Here is a 13,249-nt window from a genome sequence, read left to right on the forward strand (position 1 = left end):
AGGGTCGGTAGTCGCGCGTTGTACAGTTTCGGTTCCTCCTGGCTTTCTGCCGAGAAACGATCCTCTCTGCAGAAAAAAAACGGCTTTAGGAAAAGAATTTGCTAAGAAACGACGCGAAATTACGAGTAGATGTTAACAATAACATGAAGGAGAAAAAATATTAAGGTATTCTCACTCATTAAGAAAATAAAGACAAAAATTAGACGAATATGAAATAAGGAAAATAAATAATCTATTTACAAAATGAAAACTTTCGAGAGGAGCAAAAATGAAGTGCAATGGAGCTTCGTAAACGCAGGTCAAAGATAGCGGAATTGTTTTGAATCGAAATAAATCCCAATAATTTCAACACGGTTAATCTCAGGAAGACATTATTCAGAGGGAACGAGCGGGACACTACAGACCCTCGAAAATTCTTCGCCATGTTCAAAACGAGAAAAACATCTTTTTTTTTAGTAAACTTATCCCTCCTCACCGCACCTAAGCAAAAAAAAAAATGAAGGTAACAATTGAGATATCTGCCAGTGTTTTAGGTATTAACCGTAGGATGTTGCTAGAAAATCAAAGAGCACACAGTAAACCAGTTTGAGAAGAGTTTGAGAAAGAATGCAGGCGAAAAAAAAAAAACCACCTACATTGGCAGGACATCGTGGAAACACCGTGGAACGGATACCAGGCTAATGATTATACTAATCCAACAAATTTTTCATATTTCAATATTACATATTCGCTACATATTTGGAGTGTTCAAATCATCAATTCAACCAAATTTCGTCCGTTATTGATAGCATGAGGAGCCAGAAAATTACGATAACGATGTTCATTTGTATTTTAGTAAAACATTCATCAAATAAGAATAAGCTTATAATAGGGTTAGACGGTAAAAAAGGAATGTTGTGAAATATGGAGTCACTGTACATTTTCATTTTTCTGTTATAAAGTAGAGGAATTTCTCAAGGCCAAAATGCCTCGCCCTCTTGGAAGTCGCCCTTAAAATAGCCCAACTCACTTCTACGAGACTGACGCTAACGGATCAGTGCGACTAATATGGACAATGCGTCTATTCTGTCATAATCATCAACAACAACAGAGTATGAAGCCAGTAAAACATGAATGCACTGCAAAAGACAGTCTCCGCCTATTCCAGGATACTTTCCGATAAAAACACAACTAGAAACCCGGTCTAACCGCACCCTATCTAGTGCAATTTTTAATTTATGACAGTAACAAAAGATATATAGCCTAACATCAAGAATTGGGAGAACCGAGAAAAAAAAAAACGTTCATTACAAACCAACGCCGCTAAAGAGAGCGCAGCAAAGCAAATAAGATGTAGAGTTAGTTAGGGATTTTATAGTACGGTTGATACTAGATCCAGGAGGCCCGGAAGATTCAGAGAATCAGAAGAATCGACGCACTCTCTGGCTCTGCTTTCACTTTGCTATCAGTAGAAAGTTCGCTGCACCCGACTTCGTTGAATTTGAACTAGTGAAATTCACGATGATTTTATGAACATTTTTTTTTACTTTGGGTACACTCAACAGCAAAAACATTATCATAGAGAGTGGAAAATCAGACATGCCGCCCTTATCGTTGGTGGAGCTTACGAAAACCACACCGCGCAAAGCGCGCTTTTTTGCTTCCTGATTGATGATCTCAGAACGAAATCATCGACATGAAAGGACACGGCGCAGACATTTCTGCAGAGGAACATAGATTGCAGTCCAACAACAACAAAAAAAAACCAAGGTAGGAGCAACGATATCGTTCTTGATAAAATAACTTCATCAATAACCGATAAAGACATTTGTGGAACTGCAGCGCAGCACAAACTGTTTCACCGGGGCGAAAAACCGAATCTAAACATAATTTCTCATGCGGAACTACTAGTAAGAAAGAAAGCAAAGAAGAAAAATGCGAAGATCGTCAACAGTCAAGAGTCAGGAGATTCAGATGAGAATCTAATGCTAAGCTCTGGATATCTTTTATAAATCGAGCCCAAAAGTACATTACATGTATATAGGCAGCAAAATTAATGTGACAGGAAACTGTGCTGAGTGAGCGCTGGCTTTTCGTGAAAGAGTGCCGGCGAATGCGGACGAAATCGGACAAGTGCAAAAGACCAACGCCAGAAATGTAACCACGAAGCCGGACCGTATGGAACTCGTTGTAGGAGCTATTCCGGGGAAGATCATGAGAGTAAGGACAAACATATGTCGAGAGTGTAGCATGGATGGTGGACGGAAGAGAACACCATATAAATAGAATGGGATGAAATCAGCGAACTGCATGAATGAGATGGAAGAAGTGAAACGAAATAGGTGAATACAAGAATGAACGGATGAAAAAGATGAATAAGTGAATGAACGAGTAGCTGAACAAATTTCTAAGTGAGTCAGAACGAAATGGAACGCAAAATTGACGGTTTCACATGTTAATTAGCATTTCAAGTTGTTTTGCAAACAGTACAGTAATTGATCCGCCTATGCTGATACAGAACTATGTTAATCCCTACAATTTCCTTCAATTAGAGGTACTGTTACATTACTGCGAACATCAAAGGAAAGGAAAAAATTACTAAAAAAAAGACTTATAATGTCTAAGAGTAGTTGCAATAAATATGACGAAAATACGTTGCAACCATCTCATGGAAGCTACAATTCTTTCACTGTCACCTGAAGGTGTCTGACTCTATCAATTGACATTTCCGCGGCTGATTAGCAACACAATCGAAAATTCGTGAGCGGCTCATTTCATATCTGTTTTTTGAATGTAGATTTAGCGAAAACCACAGATTGTAGTCCCTTTAAAGACTTTCTTTAGCTTATCAACAAATGACAGTAAAAGAAAGTGAATGTATGAGATTGCAGGCGGAGTGCGATCGTTACGATTTGACACCAGTGAAGAGCGCAATTCCATTCACAAACAAAAGAAAATTGACAGTGATGGCAGGTAATTCGGTGCGACAGTTTTCGCAAAAATTTAAGCATTAGCAGATTGTGAGAAACATGAAGCAATCGACGAATCGATAGGATGAAATGTTAGATCACTATGACGCAAAGGACCGGCTTTGAAGGCATTCGAGCGAAATACGTCCGACAGTGAAAGTCGTCTTCATGAAAAGCACCAGCAGAACAGACTATATAAACCAGTTAAGATCTTTAGATCTGTCGATTGAACTGAATATATCCATGGTGTAGTCTTCAGATCTATTAGTGAATTGAATATGGTGTAGATGAGAGCAAAGCGAAAAAAAGAAGAATACCGTTACTGAACACACAGATAACACATGAGTATGTGGGCGGGACCGTTGTAGAACCTCAATCATTCACAGAAACATCTGGAACTGCCAATCAATCTACGCCGTCGTTAACTCCCCGAAACAAAACGTGGCGTTAATTGCTAAGAACATGAATACCCGAAAAAGACAGGAACTCGCAAGGAATTCTGCTCGGAGAAAACGAAAGAAGCCTTTAAATTTACGTGGTTCCAAACGAAAGGGAATTGTTTTTTGTTTAGAAGTTCATGGGAGCAATTCTAATTCTGGATAGCCTAACGCCCATGAATTGTTTCAAGAAATTATGCCAATAGTGCAGATCATTAGCAACTCATTCTCTGACTTACTTCATAAAAGTCAAGCCTTAATGAATAAAGCGATGGAAGACAATGTTACGGAGGAACTCTGTCTTTGTAACAAGTTCCGTTCACTGCGACGCCGATACGCTGAGGGAGGAGCTAGGAAATCTCCTTCCTAGTTTGCCGCTACTGACGAAGTTTTCATTCGTCGCATTCGTTGATCAGATTTTTGCAACCGAATATAGCGTCAATGTGGCTATTTTTTATCCTCTACGTGAGGGAAATTTTTCACTATATGGCCACGAGGCCACGAAAAGTGGACTGCGGCCTGTCCCTCGATATGCCCAAAGTAAGTGCTGTGTTCCTGGTTCCAAATTATGCGCTAATAAAAGATGTATGGCCCATTTATAAAAGAAAAGAATTTAAATGTTAATGTGAACTCCATGATCCTCGTTTATTTCTATTTTCTCCGGCAAATAGTATAAATATCGATTTTCTCCTTGGATCAATCAAATCTTAGGTGTTGGTATCGCGCTCAGTTGGAACCCTGAGCTCATATTATTAATATTAATGTATTAGTTGTTAATACCTTCACCGTACCTAATATCAAATCGCACATCGGAAACTGTGCTAGCAGGTTACAGTAAGGATTTCAATGACAATCAAATGCGCATATAGGCCTACTTGTTATAGAACAATTGAACACAGATTTTCGAGCCTGTCTGCTACCGGAACCATTTGGGAAATTCGGAAATTATACTTCAACCTAACTGTAAAAGCTCGGAAAGGCCGTAAATTACAAAAGAAAAACATAATTTATCTAAGCAGAAACGCACTGAGACTTTTCCTCAATCAAAACTACTCGATAAAAAGGGGGTAGGAATGCCTCAAGGAAGGAAGCGGAAGCGTTTCACGTTTCTATTTCAATAAATCATTTGTTTTTGACATGCAGTGCTTCAATGTCCCCGATTTCATTGAGAAGATTTTTGAAATTCCTCGACTAGTGAACAATTTTGTGTCAGCTGACCAGGTAGAAACGCACTAACGTAGGATAGCGATCATTTGAAAAAAGAATTCCTGAAGCAATGTAAGAACGATGAATTGCGTCATTACCACATTGCATAACATCGTAAGTCTGGTCCAACAAAGAGTCGTTGCATAACTCAGAAACTATCAACAAACAAGTAATACGAGCGCATACAAACTGTATGGGAATCCACCTCAACACAGTCTGACGGTATTATTCTTCTCACTAACAAATATAGAAAAATCTATGCTCCTACACAGCATAAACATCTTCAAAGCTATTTTAACGCTTTCTCGGGATTCACAACTCATAGCGATAGAATAAGCGCCGAAAACGGAATGTTCCCCTATTTTAATTCAACATAGCATGAATTTCAATGGATCACAATGTTCTCGGAACTTGTTTTAGGACACGAAGCAGTTAAACGATATGGCGTAAAATGTAATTTCGATCCGTTCGTTGCACATATTCTTGAAAGTCCTAGACAATATGTGAAATTCGTTTCCCGAATGAATAAAGATCAATTTTAAACGAGGAGTTTCATTTGACAACATAAATCAGGAACCCGCAATTTCCTTCTACGACCAACTAAACGATTAGAAAACCTCCTAATATGGGGAAGAAACAATGACATAACTGGAAAACATGTCCGTAATCAATTTTACAGCCTCTAACTTACTAAAATACACGTATAATTCCATGGCTATCCTGCACCGTTATTTGCACAAAATGTTCGAACAATTTGTAACCACACAATTCGAGAAACGGGAAAGTTCAACTATTGTTTGAGTAGCTCAAAACGAAAGTCTGATTAAAATCTAAAAAAGAAATGAGTAGTAAGAAAGTAGTAAGTTGTAGTAAAAAAAAATTAGTAGAGAAGAACTGGGACTAAGTGAAAATTTCTCAACATAAAATGTTCCAAAACAGTACATATGTTCTATTGAAGCCTGTAGAAATTAGTTACAAACTGTACGAAAAATCTCCGAAAAAAAATCTGTAGTTTGTATAGACATATATAAAGTGTTTCAGAATACTTTTAGTGTAGTTATTTGAATGTATTTCAAGCCATTCGATAGTACTCATTTAATCATATTAATGCCCATAAAGAAGTTTTTTTTTTTTAAATCGTTGCAATACCCTGCCATTTCCCTCTTCCTCTTCGTCTTGAACAACAATGAACATCAACCGTGAAAGGTCGTGACGATCAAATTTGTCTTTACAGCATATTTAACGCGATTAACTAGCAAAATGTGGCGGCAGCAATCAAATAGGGTGGGGCTTGCCGATGAAGCAGCCAGGTAGCAGCCAACCTCCCAGAAAAACGTTCCCTTCAAGCATCGTGCTTCACTAGAAGAGTTTCGAGGATTTCAGCGGAAACGACGCTGAGAAGTGGGATTGTTTTTAGACTCGCCTGTTCTACATCTGCTTTGTTTCGGTAATTAATAATTGGTAATTAATGCTAGGAAGAATGGAATGAAGTTCTACCCGAACCATTTCTACAGGAGGTGGACGAATAGTCTTAGGTAAAATGCTAATCAGTCAAAAATGTGACCAAAAAGTTTGAAAGCGTTAATAAATTATCGAAAAAATTCTATGCGAATTCCTAACGAGTCTAGTTTGAAAATTAGCAAGAATGCAGCACTATAACGTAGAAATGTCTGTAGCAGATAAAAAAAACCACCTAAGCACAAGTCTCAGCCGGAGATCCTATAACAAAATAGCCAGTGTCACCTGCTAGCGCTTGCGAAACCCACCTAAGATCCTCAAAAACACTCTCAACATGAAAAAAAGAAAAACAAAGACGTTTTGAAAGGCGAACGCCTTGTCGTTATTTCTGTCGCGATCAGTAAACGGGTATGGCAAACAAAGAAAGCTCGACTCGCCACAGAAAGCGTCTCTTAGAAGAACTCCATAAAAAAGCGTTCCAGCGAATTGGATTGATAACGCGATAACTCGTACACAATGGCGTCTGAGCCAATAAAACCTTCTGGATAGGCATTACACGCAAGAGTTACCATACCACGTGCAGTTTAAAGTCACCTTCCAAGTTCGATGTAACATAAATGTTGTTTGCAACATAAAATTCAAGCGGAGTCACATTAAAACATGGTCGTTACAGAGTCAAAGTCACAAACGCTAATAATCTTGGCACCGACAACTAGAATATCTTGTGTCTCTGCACTATTCGTATTGAACCGTGAGCAGGTGAGAACAATGAACGTGAAAGTACGCAGGGAGAGAGGACAGGATGGCGGAGAGACGACGAAAAGGAGAACAAAAACGGAAATTGTCCTGATGGGTCACGTTTGGCAGAAGGTTGATTCAAATTAGATTACCAACCAAACACCATTCTAAGATATTTTCAGCCATATTTTCTTCTAATTTTACTGCAAGAAACAGCGTATAAAAGGAGAAATTCATTGTGTTGCGTCGAATTATGAACACAGCACGAAGTTGTGTTCGCAGTTTATCAGCTAGCCAGTTCCATTTCTTGACTTTCCAAAAATGTCGCAGTTGTTCAAGGGCATTGTGCGCTCTTTTTTACAGTGTTTGCGCTAACAAACAACAGTGCAAATCGCGAAGAAGATAGCTGTGGATAAATCGCCTAAAGATTTGTGAAGAATTCTGAGATGTAAAGAGGAATTTAGCGGCTGAGTTCATCAAATCTGTTGCAGGTGGCAACATTACACAAATAAAGGAAGTAAGAGAAGTGAAAGAGTGGAGGGAAAGACGGGAAGAAAAGAGTGTCGGGAAATCCTAATATGAAGCTGGGTTTAGGCATATTTTCTATCTCTCATTCTACCACTATCCCAGTAGCATTTTCAATAACTTCTACGAGCCAAATTCCTCCAAGTAACAGTATCTGCCGCAGAAACTGCGGTGATGACAGCTCTTCAGAAAAAAATATTACGAAATCTTGTTGCAGTAGGTTTTTTTTGTGACCTCACCGTATGACACAAAAGGACCAATTTCGAGATTTAGAGTTTTAGAGTGAAACCCTCTGCAAGAAGCGAATGGAGTTGGCGGATCGAGTATTCTCATCGCATAGCCTACAGGCCATAAGCCTACATTTTGTATTATTTCAGTCGAAAAATATTGTGGAAAACTATTCAAAGAATCGTACTCGCAAAACTAATCCGGATGAAGAATAATTCCATTAAGCACTCGAGAATTTTCATACAGGAATGGTGGAAATATTCTAAAAGGAAGTATTCTCATAGCTCCATTGATTCTAGCCTGAATTCCAGAACACTCTAACAAAAGAATCACGAAATTATTGCCATAACTCTGATTGAAGCGCACAAAAAAAGGACAGAAAAAACAGGAAATGCTTAGCGATGGGAATGAGAAAAGGATCGAAAGGCAATGTCTGCGTCTCTAATCTCAAATCGCAAGGAAGTCGAAAAAAATCCTGATAATCCTCTTTGACACCTTGGGCTGACATTCTGCAAACTTTACACCACTCGCTTAGTCACTTATGCATCATTCGCATCGACTGACCATAGCGTTGAAAGTTAGATACGTTTCTCTACATCTCTGCCACAATTTACGGGACCAGCAGATAAAGAGATAAAGACAAAAGTGCGGAGAGAAATTCTTAAAAACAAAAAAAAATAGAGAATTACCATGATGCGATGAAGGCATCTGGAACATAAAATCAGACTACAAGCGTTTTCAGCCGAAAATTCTAATCATCGATCAGTTCCCAATTAAAACACAGAATCGTGCTTAACTGTGACCGTCGAACGTTTAGAAAACTTCGCGACTTGTTCTTGTGGTGAAAAATGTGGAAATGTGATACAGACTGTCGTTTAATAAAAATGAAGTCTCATAATGGTAGCAACGATTCCCAGAAGAGACAAGTATAAAATAAGGGGATAGCTATTCACATGGAAAGAAGGCAACGGGGAAATCGACAAGACGAAAGGAGAAGATCTGGAAATTCTCAAGATCTGGAAATTGGAGCAAAACAAACAAAAAGCTGCGCTACGTAGACATGATACAAAACAACGTCAGTTAAACAAGAATGCAGCACTAAAATTCACCTCGTCATTAGAATTTTTGTTGATTTTTATTCGCTTCCTATATGTTAAAAGTTGTTAGAAATACAAAAAAAAAAATCAGAAATACAAGTCGGAAAAAAACGCAAAAAAAGGTCACATAGTTCATGCCGGAAAGGATTTAATCGTATATCCAAGCTATTAGTACTGCTCAGAAAAGGAGGAAGAAAAAAAAAACGAACCAGACCACACAGTGAGAAAAGGGGCACGTGTGATCCAAAACATCGCATTGTTATGAATTAGCATTGCTTCATCTTCATCATTGTCCATAAATACTGAGAGAGAAGTCGGACAAAATTTTTGGGATATCACCTCAAATATTAGGAGCAAACAAACAATAACCAGCTGCAACGAACGAAGCAGTGCCACAGAACGGGATCCGCGCCATCCCATCCCGTTCACGGCCCGAGTTTTCAGAGACATATCGCGACGTCACACATATCAAGAGTTTGTGTTATAAGAACGGATACTTGCGCGACAGAACTGCGGCCAAATATGCTCTTTGGTGACGTTACGGCGGCCGAGGGGTGAGAGTCGGCTGAGTTGAGAGGAATTAATGCGCTCATTTTGGCGATTTAACAATCGAGGAGCGTAGGAAATTAGAAAAGTATTTCAATATACTCTTCTCATTTTCATGGTCACATTTTTTTTTTGTTCTGCAAAAAGTTAATTGATCTATGAGAAACCAGTCCAACAAATAGAAAAGGCAACACAACGCTATAAAAACGATACTTTCGTTGTGACAAGTCTTCATAGTCGCATTGCATTTAGTTCAGTTCTTTTTTAGAAATTGAGAGCCAGCAATTTTCATCAATGCACTTTACAAAGAAACAGTGAGAATTGAGCAAATTCGCATCTGGCACTCAAAATACAGCTCCGCCCTCTTTAACTCACTCAACTTCGACAACCAGTCCGAATTTCCATTTTTCACCTTTTCTACGACGAAACAGCGAACGAACGACGTTGAAACGTTTGAATTTCGAAAGTGAGACGATTCTAATTATTATCCGTTCAGAATATGGTTAACTCGTCTAACTACGTACTAAGTCGAAGAAAAACAACGTTCACAATGGTCTCGAATCGTGACCGTGATGAAAAACTCATAATTAATACTCAGTTTCGGAGAAATGCTATTCCTCCAGTGAACAAGTGTTCTTCAGCGCAAAAAAAAAAACAGAATTTGAAAATTTGATAAACAATTTTAAAACTTTAAATGGGCAAAAAGAAAATACAATACGCGAACCCAACCGTGTAATCGTCTTACATGCATTTATACCCTAGAAATTGACTTTAACGGGGTTTCTCCGCTTTTAAACGACTAAATCAATGACTACTTCAAATGCACTTTTCCATAGGATCCTAGACGATCCTGGTCTACAACTGGTTATAAGAAAGGCCAACTTAAAGTGAAGAACGTCCACGAGAAACCTCACCTGCCTCACTACATGAAACTCATCTAAAAATAGTTTCTTTGGAAGCATTGTTCAAAAATTCTGAAGATTCTCGACATTTCGACAACAATAACCTGTCAATCTATACATCAGTAAATGTTTTTCTCTAGATGTCTACGTTTTTTTTTTCCAAGCCTAATGTTACCAAAATCACTGTGAAGGAAAAATTATTGTATGAGGAACTTGTTTATTTTTTTTCTCACGAAAATTTTCGTAAAGTGTCATTGTAAAACTTGTCCGTAACTGCACAATTCGTGTCCTTGGCAAGTTTTTTCGTAGTACACTTAGTGAAGTTCACTCATATTTTCAGATAAGTGTTAGTACACATCAAAATACACACCAATTCGACAACCCAAGCTGTTATGACACTCCTGCCATGTTCGGAGAGATGGACTCTGCCGCTTTCGAACTCGTAGACTCACAGTAGCAGTACTTAAATACTTGAGGCGAACAGTGATCGAAAAGAGAGCATTACTAGGCATTCAATACCTTCGCCTATTTAGACTACACTGGTTCCTACACCAAATTCGTAGGGAGTGATCAACAAGATGGGCTTAGAAATGAAAATATGACTAATTCAGATTTTTTTCTTCTGCGACGCATTGTATTATATCAAAAATATTCGATATCGAGGAATATTTCGAACTTTTCAATTACTTGGCGTATCACTCAAAGGAGCACAAGGCAACCCCCAAGAAACGGTCATCACATGGGGTGCACAAATAGGAGACTGTACCAAACACATAATATTTGTATCTACTTCTCCGATCAATAAAAACAAGAATCAAGGGATCCTAAATAAAAGATGAAAATATTCTCAAGCTGAAACTAAACGAACGGTTTTTGTTTGCGACTGCGTGGATGCTACTGTCGACATCATCAGCAGTTGCGTAAACAAAACGGAACAATACAGACAAAGTCTCCGCCACAAAAATCGAACAAAGCTCAATTTTGAACAAACGAATCACATGAAAGTGAGATCGGACTGATACGCTAATCATAATCGCCCTAGTTGTTCCAGAATAGACGAAGGTGAAGCGACATTTCTAAGAAAACCCGTCGAAGCAGTCTCACCAACAAATGAACGGATAAAATTGCGTTTACAATGACAAATCCATCCAGGAAAGAAGCACATTCGGCTATTACGTATTAGGACATTGTAAGCAAAACAATTGACGAGTGGATGTTAGGCGGTGACTGTGAATTGCATGGAAGTGAGGCGGACGATTCTAAGGAGACAGTAGCTGAGGTGTTTTCGGAATGAACACTGATCTCAAGAACAAGGGAAAAAATATGTGCAGAACGAACAAATTAGAATTATTTAGTAACATACAGACAGGGGAACCAAAGTGTGAAATTCCCGACACTGTCCTCCACTCTGCGCACAAGGAAGTTCTTCAAAACATATCATTAAAGAGCTGAGGCTTACCCGAATACAAAAGTCTCACAGTCTCACCAATGCGACTATAACTTACATAATTGAAAGTCCGGTGGAACGTAACTTTGTCTGCCATGAGCGACAGGGGCAGGGCAACTATACTTTTTCCAGAGCACGCCTGGATTACTGAAGTCACTCTTTGTAAAGTCTAACACCGAGCAACTTTTGCAACCTTTACAAATTAGCTTAGGGTAAGGATTGATTGTGAGCGAAAGCAGAATAAAAACAGATAAAAACGTCTACTGCGAAAAAAAAAACATGAAAGTGAAATTAATGGTTAAGAGGAGGATGAACAGAAAACTATTAATCTTAGACCAAACAGAGCAAGCATATGCGATTCAACAGAATAACACGAAATTAATGCATACCGATCAATCACTGCCACTGGTCTCTGACATCCATTGTCAGTGATTGTTTGTAGCGGTTCCAATTCAATACCGTGCAACAATTTGTTCTAGCTAATGAGAAAAATACACGATGCAAACTTTTTCTCATCCGTGATGTAAGCTCTCTTCACTGGCCCATGTGTAACCAGCATTGATGAAAAAAAAAGAAATCCGCCAAAGCAAAAAACTGCAGGTTTGCAGCCTCAGAAACAAGATTACAAAAGCAAAATTTAGCATTAAAAATTTAAGGCATGTGTGCGCTTCTCTCAAAGTGCATTATCTTTTTGATTGTTCCTGCGTTCAGAAAAAAAAAATATCCGTAACCACAACCAGTACACTAACACTGATTTCAATGCTGCTTTCGAAAAAAAAAAAAAAGATCCGGTCTTTCAGCAAGGACTAGATGAAGAGCTCAGAACTTCTAAAATTAGGCCTGGTCATAGGAGAGAACCATTCTATTTGACAAATCCTTACAGATTGAATTGAAACCCACCTATAAACACAGTGTATGCAAGCGGTGGTGTCTAGTATGTATGCACATATATGGATATATCATCCAACCGATAGATTCGAGGGAAAACCACCAAATCGTTCGAAACGCAGAGCAACAGAATAAAATTCAAAAAACTAGATGATAAAAAAAAATTATGCCGCGAATGTGGAATAGCTCCGTCCACTTCACAGAATTATGCGTGGGCGGAGCCATTTGTTCGCCCGCAGAGAGGGCAATCGCTTGAGATTATCAATCTCTCCACTGACCAAGCAGCTCAACTCCAGCGTTCAAAATTATTCAATTCTATCATCCTTTTTCAAATTAGTTTAATTTAATGAATTTCTAGAGTTTATTTAGGGAGATTTACCTAGAAAGAAGCGAAGGGATGAGTTATTTACGAAATCTACCAGACTATAGATCTAGAATTAAGACTATAGAACCCAGTGCGTTCTATAGCCTTGTCGATCTAACAAAAAAATTCCCAGCTACATATTTTATGATGATCATCTATCAGAGGAAAGCAAAATAAATTGTCTTTTGGATTCTCCTTAGAGTTCCCTATAGTTTTTCCTGTAATTCGTTAATTCAGATGATAAGAACAGGGAAGAAATCCCATAAAATGCTCTAGTAACCAACTATAGAAAAGGCAAACATATTTTCAACTATCTTGCAGTCGGCAGTTGCATAATAATCAGTGCGCTGTGCCGATACGCAACTACCGCTTGCGATAACGTACCAACGAGAACCAACGGTTCGTAATACCTGTTCTTCTGCTCATAGTATGAAAAGAACAAAGATAATAATACAGTAATGCAGC

Source organism: Necator americanus, chromosome I (assembly GCF_031761385.1).
Source record: "Necator americanus strain Aroian chromosome I, whole genome shotgun sequence".
NCBI lineage: Eukaryota > Metazoa > Nematoda > Chromadorea > Rhabditida > Ancylostomatidae > Necator > Necator americanus.